Source organism: Panthera leo, chromosome B4 (genome assembly GCF_018350215.1).
Source record: "Panthera leo isolate Ple1 chromosome B4, P.leo_Ple1_pat1.1, whole genome shotgun sequence".
Classification (NCBI taxonomy): Eukaryota; Metazoa; Chordata; class Mammalia; order Carnivora; family Felidae; genus Panthera; species Panthera leo.
In genome coordinates, this window is record NC_056685.1 from 13,016,895 (window position 1) to 13,025,557 (window position 8,663).

Genomic DNA, 8,663 nt, shown 5'->3' on the forward strand with positions numbered 1-8,663 from the left:
TGACTTTTGGAGGGGAGGATGTGCATACTGATGAGCCGATGTTTCACATGTGCTGGGAGACTCTCAAGAACGAAAGACCAGACACACAAGAGCAGTCAATACTTAGTGGGCAGTTACAACTGCCAAGAAGGATGCTATTTGCTCTTCCTACATTTTGTCGGGCGATCCTCTCAACAGGCTGTGAAGAAGGGACTACGAGTTTCCTCATCTTAAAGATGGGAAAGTGGGACTTACTGAGAACCAATAGCTTATCTGATGTCACAGAGCTGGTCACTTTCAGCCATTCTGTAATATGGGCTTGATTGAAACACATGATACCAAGGCTGAACGAGTGGGTTTTTGATGATTCCAAAACCAAAACCTTGTACCAAACAGACAGGAAGGATACAGAGATATCCACTCAAAACCATTGCACAGACTGGAAATATTCACAGGCTAACCTCGGGGTTCCTAGCTTGAGATAGGGCTGGTCAAGAGAAGTTAGATATTGAGAAACACAGTCCCAAACCACTGAGGATAACACACAGTGAAAACGTAAAACCCAAATTAACTGGTATTGGATTTGCCTGTGTGGAACAGCAACAACAAAAAAAAAAAACACCCTCTTTTTTTCTAGTATTTATTTATTTTTGAGAGAGAGAGAGAGAGAGAGGGAATGCACATAAGCAGGAGGGGGGCAGAGAGAGAGAATCCCAAGCAGGCTCTGCACTGTCAGTACAGAGCCTGAAACGGGGCTCAAACTTACCAACGGTGAGATCATGACCTGAGCCGAAACCGAGAGTCAGATGCTTAACCTATTGAGCCACTCAGGGGCCCCAGAACAAAAACTCTTGTTGTGACTTATACTATGTCATAAATTTATTTCTCCCTTACATAAACATAGGCACTTAAGTCTCACTGCTCTGCTCACTTACACATGTGTTTTCCATCGGGTCCAAGATGGATGCCAGAGTCTAGCCATTGTATTTGCATCCCAGCCATCAGGAAGAAGGAAAGGAAGAAAAAGGCACACTCCCTCCCTTGAAGGAGGGAAACTTCCTGGAAGTTTCACACATCACTTCCACTTATATCCCATCGGCCAGTACTCACTCACACGGATTCATTCTCAGAGGAGGAGGGGTAATATCATTTATTCCAAGAGGCCATGTGCTAAGCAAAGATGGGAGACAGGAGAAAGGAAGAAAGACTTTGGTAGCACGCTAAGCACCGTCTGTCACAGAATGACCAATCAGGGCCTTTAAGCGCGGGTCACTCCTCTCCTGTCTTTGACATCCCACCAACCCCACGTCAACAACTAGCAGCCGCTCCTCTGAGCGCCACACATCCGGTACTTTCCCCTCCTGTGGCTACAAGTACAATGTGTTGTCACCAGCTGTTCATTCACCCGCCCCCTCCGCTAGGCACACACACTTCCGGGCAGCTCTCCGATCATCTCTCCCTCTGGAGCCCCCCGTCCCAGCCCCTGACAGCCACAGACTGGTGTTCTTTGCACCTCCCAAGGCCATTGTCGGAAGCCTGTCAAAGAAAGAAGAGAAAGAAAAGAAAGAAAAGAAAGAAAAGGAAGAAAAGGAAGAAAAGGAAGAAAAGGAAGAAAGAAAGAAAGAAAGAAAGAGAAAGAAAGAAAGAAAGAAAGAAAGAAAAAGAAAAGAAAAGAAAAGAAAAGAAAGAAAAGAAAGAAAGAAAAGAAAGAAAGAAAGAAAGAAAGAAAGAAAGAAAAAAGAAAGAAACAAAGAAAGGAAAGAAAGGAAAGAAAGAGAAAGAAAGGAAAGAAAGGAAGAAAGAAAGAAAGAAAGGAAAGAAAAGAAAAGAAAGAAAAGAAAGGAAAGGAAAGGAAAGAAAGGAAGGAAAGAAAGAAAGAAAGAAAGGAAAGAAAGAAAGAAAAGAAAGAAAGGAAAGGAAAGAAAGAAAGAAAGGAAAGAAAGGAAAGAAAGAAAAGAAAGGAAAGAAAGCCAAGCCTAAAGAAGGTTATCTTCTGTGCACTGAAAAAAATCATCTTTTCTAAGGAAACAGACCATCAAGACAGCCGGGGCAGATGAGATCACTGTCAGTGGAATGATATGTCACACTCACAGTGGACCACAGGAAGCACCAGGTGTGAAAACTCACTCTGACTTTGCTCTTTTTACAAACACAGTGCATCTGAACCCAGTGATTTTCTTGGCATTTACAAAAAAAGGCCATTTCTGCCTGGGGTTCGTACCAGTACAAAGCTTTTTAGCAGAGCTACAGACAAAATGACAAAGTCCCCACACTGGAGGCACTTTTGTGGAAACGTTCAATGCAGCCACACATGCCACTCCGGGAGCTCTGAACACATCTCAGCACGTCACATTGCTGGGCCATCCGTGGATTGGGGTCCCTGGGTGCGAAGGGACGGGAGCTGCCTCTCTGGACCTCAGCAAATGTGCTGGGGCGAGGCTGTGGCCCACGTCCACCAGCATTTGCCCAACATATACCGTCTGTGAGCCCAGAGCCCCCATCTCCCATTCGAACGAGCACAGACACCCCAGCTCAAACACCCTCCTGACAAAAGCTGGTCGTCAGGGAGCATATATATATTTAGTAGCGTGTCCAAGGTCATAAAAAGACCAAAGACAAACATGTGTTGAGGTCTAGAAGGACCTAAGAAGAGGGGCGCCTGGGTGGCTCAGTCAGTTGAGTGTCCAACCTCGGCTCAAGTCATGATCTCATTGTCTGTGAGTTCGAGCTCCGTGTCGGGCTCTGTGCTGACAGCTCAGAGCCTGGAGCCTGCTTTGGATTCCATGTCTCCCTCTCTCTCTGCCCCTCCCCTGCTCATACTATCTCAAAAATAAACATTAAAAAAAAAAAAGATGTCAAGAGAGTCAGTGCCTCCAACTCTGCCACAAATAAGCCTTAAACCCGTAAACTTGAGTGCTGTGGCCTTCGTGAGCAAACACAGGGGACATTTTCCTCTCCAGCTACTTGTACCATTCTGTCCTACTTGGCTTGTAATGTGCATCAAGGCCCAGATGACAGTCACTTATGAAACATTTCATTTCCATGGTGACCTAACTGCTGATACTGTCACAAACAATACACGTTATATAATGAAATACATTTAGATATATAAATATACTTCTATATACACACACAGGGGTAGAGATACATACGGTCTATGCGCTCATGCTCATGTAAAATATGCATACATATATTATTTTGTGTGCCTTCGATGCTGATCACTGCATGGTTTTTCTAGAAAGTGCAAGGCTGGGGGCACCTGGGTGGCTCAGTCGGTTAAGCGTCCGACTTTGGCTCAGGTCATGATCTTGCGGACCGTCTGTGGGTTCGAGCCCTGCGTTGGGCTCTGTGCTGACAGCTCAGAGCCTGGAGCCTGTTTCAGATTCTGTGTCTCCCTCTTTCTCTGACCCTCCCCTGTTCATGCTCTCTGTCTCAAAAATAAATAAATGTGGGGCACCTGGGTGGCTCAGTCGGTTCAGCATCCGACTGTTGATTTCAGCTCAGGTTGTGATCTCACGGTTCACGATCTCGAGTCCTGCATCAGGCTCTGGGCTGACAGCTCAGAGCCTCCTTGGGATTCTGTCTCCCTCTCTCCACACCTGCCCCCACTCACTGTCTCTCAAAAATAAACACTAAAATAAAAAGATGATGATTCTATGGGCTCTGATGATATTCCAGATCAAAGTTGCCTGAAGCCTAGAACACCAGGGAACTTCCCAACTGTCTTCCTCTGAAGGTTCCGGGATACGAGCCAAATTAATAGTCCAATCTGAACGGTTATTTGGAGTAGGTCTCTGGAACCCAGTCTGAGTTCAGATTTTGCTGTCTGCTCTGACCCAAGTTTAGAGAAAGGACGGAATTGATGGTAAAAGCCTAGGTCTGTTTCACAATATAGATAGCCAGCCACTCCCCAGCTCCTACCACAGTCATGGTTACTGAACTATTTACATTCATCTGATCCGTGGCCCCGGGAAGCTTGAAGTGCCACTATCCATGTGAAATGCAATAAAAGTTCTCCAAGGTCAGCCATTTCCTGCATTCTCCAAGCAAGGGATGCCAGAGCTAAAGTTCCGCACACTTAAGTCCGGGTCCCCAACCATCAGGTTGCAAATCCCCGGCTCAGTCTCAGCACCCACTCTGACTGGCTGTGTCAGCACGTTCGATCCTCTCCTTCCGGAAGTCCTTTCTTTTCAGGCCTTTTTGAGTGCTGTCTGCCCAGGATTCCCCTCCTACCTGAGTGACTGGTCCTTTGGAGGGATCCTCTTCTCTGAGCCTCTCCCCGTGACGCATTCCTGTTCAGTCCTATAGTCTGAATGAAACCATCTACAGACAGGGGCCCTCCAATTCCTACCCCACACCTCGCTTCTGGGCAACAGGCTCACAGCCCAGCTTTGCCCCTTGGATGTCTCCACCTGGACAGCCCAGGGGCCTCTCAGACTTCAGTCGTTCTACATGGCACAATGAGTATCTGAGCCTTACCCAGATGTCCCATTGTAGGAAATGCCATACCCTCCACTCAAACCTACTTAAGCTCAACCTCAGGGTGGGGGGGGGGGGTTATTCCCGGGCCCCTCTTTACCCCAAACTGCACACTGAATTCAGCAATAAGCCCGGTCAACTCTGCCTCGAGAACATGTCCCAGCCTCATCCATTCCCCCGGCATCGTGACTACCAGCCTAATGCAAGCCACCAACCCGTCTGCTCTGAACAACGGCCTCTTCCTCCCCACTGAGCCCCCTGTTCTGATTCCCACCTTCCTTAAGTGCATTCTCCCCTCAGTGAGACAGCAATGTTCTAACAGTGCAAACCAGCTCTCTCTTCTGCTTACCCCCTTCGGTGGCCCCCAGGCGCTGCAAGAATAAAGCTAACATTCACGAGCGTGTTGAGGGCTCTACGATCCGAGCCTGCCTCCTGTCCGATGTCCCCGCTTTCTGCCCTGCTCCAGCACAAACCCCTATCCTTCCAGGCTCTCCTCTTCCACTGGTTCTTTGCCAGTGGACCACGGCTCACTGTTCTGAGCACAGCATCACCTTATCAGAAAGGCCTGTCCCGGCCATCCCGGGTGACATGCTACATCACGTTGCCCTGTTAATCCGTGCTCTTCACGGATTACCTGGCTTGTTTGTGACTTATTGGTGGCCTGCCTCCTGTACCCAGTGTCTACTCCGTCAGAGGGAGTCCTGTTTCCCTCCTTTACTGCTCTATCCATGCCTAGCACGGTGCCTGGCTCACAGTAGGTGCTCGATAATTATTTGTTGAGTGAGTGATGTCAGGCACCTAAAACAAACAAACAAACAAACAAAAACCCACCCAGGTCTTTTGTTCTTCCTCCTCACACTACATGGTGGGCATTTCTTTCAATAAATTCTCCTAGTATCTCATTAAATGGTGTTTTATTCACGCAGTGAAGATAAATGGGACAGTTTACTATTGAGGGTACATTATAACAGAGCCATTAACAGTTATTAATTATATACCACTTGGCCCCCCTTCATGGCCCCAGGAGGCCCCAGGAGAGCATCCGTCACACCCCAGATGGGCATCCCCACTTACAGCCAAAGTGGCAACGTGAAATGAGCTCTCCTACCAAGTCACAGGGACAAGCCCCACAAAACAGAAAACACCCCTAAAATGGGCTCTATCTCCCTGAACCGGCCTTGACCTGGGCAGACTGGAGCGTCTCCTTGTGGCTCCCCGGGGACGCGGCATGTGCTACCCTTCTATGGTTTGGGGCTCCTACCTCACAAGGTTCCCAGCGGCCCTCTCCCCCCCTCACCTGTGCTTTCTGACGCGCTCATTTCTGCCCCGTCCCTGATGCAGGCTCTCCCTAGCCCTCACCCGGCTGTCCACCCTGCCTCTCGTACCTCATCCATGTGCATCCAGAATTACCTTCCTAAAGGACAAAGGACACCTCTTCCCTCACCTCGGTCAGTTTAATATGTGTCGAGCGAGGTGCAGTGGATGTCAAGGAGGAATCAGAGACGGCCCTGTCTTCAAGGACGACAGTGTGACGAGTGCTACTGGCTGCCCCAGTCTTTCTCAGGCAGCCCCTGCTCAGTTATCCAGCCTGGTTTTTTGGCCACACAACCCACCTGAGCCACTCCATTTGCTCTGCCCCTCACTCCCTGTGTCCCTAAAGCCTCCATCCAAACCCCATCTTGTGACTGTTACCAACCCTTTTTTTTTTTTGCAAGTGTACTTATTTGAGTGAGACATGGCACAAGCAGGGGAGCATCAGAGAGGGAGAGAATCCCAAGCAGGTTCTGCGCCATCAGCACAGAGCCCAATGTGGGGCTCGAACCCACGAACCGCAAGCTCATGACCTGAGCGGAAACCAAGAGTCGGACGTTTAACCGACCCAGCCACCCAGGCGCCCCGGTGTACCAACCTTTCAATCTGGGCTAAGTCCCCTTCCTTCTCTGATGTCCGGTGGTTCCTCAACATAATGCTGCTGAAGGTGTTTTCTGGTTGCTTTCATTGTGCATTTTATTTAAATCGTGTGTTTTCTTACCTGTCTGCCCCACTCCGTGATGGGTCTGGAGGGCAAGTCTGTATTTGAATCCCCTGTCTCCCCGGGGGGCTTCCACAGGGTCTGGCAGGAGGAAAGCCTCAGTAAGAAGCGTACTCAGTAAATGAGCCACAGGACTACGGAGCGCAGGAGGACGGGATTCCTCCCCTTGGTTATTAGGTCGGCCCCGTAGCTCTGGCTGGAGCCCCTCAGTTACTTAAAGCATGTGCCCCATCTGGAGAGCTCCCCCGCTCCCTGCTTGGGTCGAAAACACCACTGCTCAAGCTCTCCAAACCACTACTCGGAAGCCTGCCTTCAGTGATGAAAGGCACCGGATCCCCATGCTGGGCTCATCAATTCTACAGCAGGTGAACCTTTCCAACGTGATGCTATTTAACTGCAAGAAAAACATGTGTGTTCCCTAGAAACCTGCTCCACCCATGTGTGCATCCTGGGAGACCCTCACTGTGGCAGGACTGGCATTAGGGGAGGGGGACTCCCCCATGAGCGCACCGAAGACAGCCTCGAGCTCCCCTCAAGCTTCCGATGGGGGTTTTTGGATACAACAACATTCTACGGTTCTCTTAACCCTGTAGTTTCCGAGGAAACAGGCCTGAGTCTGCACCTCAGCCCAGGCTGATGTGAATTTCTTTACCCACAGTCCTACTTTGCTTTGAGCCCATCAAAACCCCGTGTTGCTTGAATTTTAGCTGAATCCTACCATTTCCCCAAGTCTTATTATAGCCTCCCCACTTCATTTGTGTGATGAGGTCCTCCTTGGACGCCCCCCGGAGCAACCCCCCGGCCTCATCATCAGCAAATCTCACTGTGAGCTACACATTTTTCCCTGGTGATCTTTAGCTTAATTATTTCCGACATTCCAGGGAAAGCAATCCCTGAAAGTACACAGGAATATCGCAGAAGGTGAAGCATTCCCTCGGTACAAGAGACAGGATGCAAGACTTATTATATACAATATTTTATTGTAATATACCAGGGGGGGTTGGAGTCTGCGTGGAAGTCCAGTTCCCCGGCTTACTAGTAAGCAGGGTGTTGCTCAAGTTGTCAGGTGTCTGTTACCTTGATTCTGGGGTGTTGTGGGGATTCAATGAGATAATGCCACAGAAATGCCTCTTACGGTGCCTGTCCTATATTAACCACCCGATAATGTTAGCTATTCCTATTTGTAAACTAGACATGGATATGGACTGTGAAATGGAAAAAAAAAATCATGAAAAAATAAAAATAGCAGCTCTGCTCAGGTCGTAGGATTTGGGTGGTTTTCTTTCGTATTCCATCTTGTTTTCCTTTTCTTCTGCCGTTTCCTCTTTCTCCTGGGCACACCGCTTAACCACAGGCCTGCTGCTTCTGCAGATGTCCCGTCACAGTGAACGCAACCGTGTGGCTCCAGCCAAAACACCTGCGGTCAGGCGTGGTCCTGTCTCTCCCGCCTCACATCTAAATGAGTAAATCCTGTTGGCTCTTCCGTCAGAACACCACTATTCGTCGCCACCTTCACCTCTGCATTCTGATGCAGTTGACCATCACCCTTGCCTTAGTTACTGAAACTGCACCCTGACTGGCCTTCCTGCTTCCCCCACCATTCCACTACTGAGCACGCTCCATTCAGCAGACATGAAGAGCCTTTTAATGTATAGATCCTACTGCGCCCCTCGTCTGCTCAAAACCCTCCGATGACACGCCCCTCACCACAATCTTTATGACGGCTTACACGGTCCTACACAATTTGACCCTGGTTACCTCTCTGAATTTCTCTCTCTTCACACTGGCCACACTGGCTTCTTAGCTCTTCTTTGAAATACCATGGGTGCTCTACCTCAGGGCCTTTGCACATGCCGTTCCTTCTTCCTCCAGATTTCCACATGGCTCACTCCCTTACTTCCTTCAAATCTATGCCCAAATGCCACCTTCTCAGAGATGTCTCCCTGACCATAGTGTGCACACACACACACACACACACACACAAATGGCAAGTTCTCCCACCCCCACTACACCCTATCTCCAGTCTACTTCTTTCCTTCATAGCCTCTATTGCCATTGGACATACACCATATTTAACTTTCTTTTTGTTTATTTCTTATCCCTGCCACTAGAAAAAAAGGTCCCACGTCATCAGGGGCTTTGTTTTGTTCACTGCTGTATCTCCAGCACATAA